Below are 767 nucleotides of genomic sequence, written 5' to 3' on the forward strand. Positions count from 1 at the left end.
ACCCTCATTCTATCTGCATGAGTTCTGGTTTTATTCCATTGATAACTAAAAGACCAAGTTTCCCACAGAACTCTGCATGCAGCCATATGTAAAGGCAGTAGCTACAGATAATCCTGTGGATTTGCGACTGTTGTCATCCCTACACCAACTAAATTACCACTAACAGTTTTCACTAACTGGAAGGCTGTGAAATCAGATTTGTACCAGATCGATGGAACACTACAACCATCATTTCCCTGTTAACTGTTCAAAACAGTTCTCTAAATAGAGTGTTATTCGAAAGTATCTCTTAGTTTCAGAAGACAATTGTACTTGTTGATAGAGTGGGATGAATCTGAATGTTCAGAGAGAAAAATCATTTTAGTTCCAGGGGTAAATAGACACGTAATTAATAATAACCAGGGTTCAAATTAAATTATCACCTTTAAAGATAACATGAACCTCTGGCTACGTTATAGATAAATAACCACCACAACCTAGGATTAATATTCACATTCGTTGGCTTCCCCATTTCTCATCTAAACTGTCATCTTCCAACCTAACCTTGAGCTCAGGCTAAAATGCTGATCAGTATATTACTACAAACTAAATTCATCCTCTGAGATGAAATTGTTAATAATATTTCATCACAGACAGTGCAAAAGTACTGTATGCTATGTCTCATGGACGAACAAAAGCGAAACAACTAAATTGGATGACCATCCAAGAGATAACAGTTGGTGCAGTAGACTCATGGAATTAAGCTGACAAATGATAAATAGGAAACC

This window comes from Schistocerca cancellata, chromosome 9, assembly GCF_023864275.1.
Source record: "Schistocerca cancellata isolate TAMUIC-IGC-003103 chromosome 9, iqSchCanc2.1, whole genome shotgun sequence".
In the NCBI taxonomy this organism is placed as follows: Eukaryota; Metazoa; Arthropoda; class Insecta; order Orthoptera; family Acrididae; genus Schistocerca; species Schistocerca cancellata.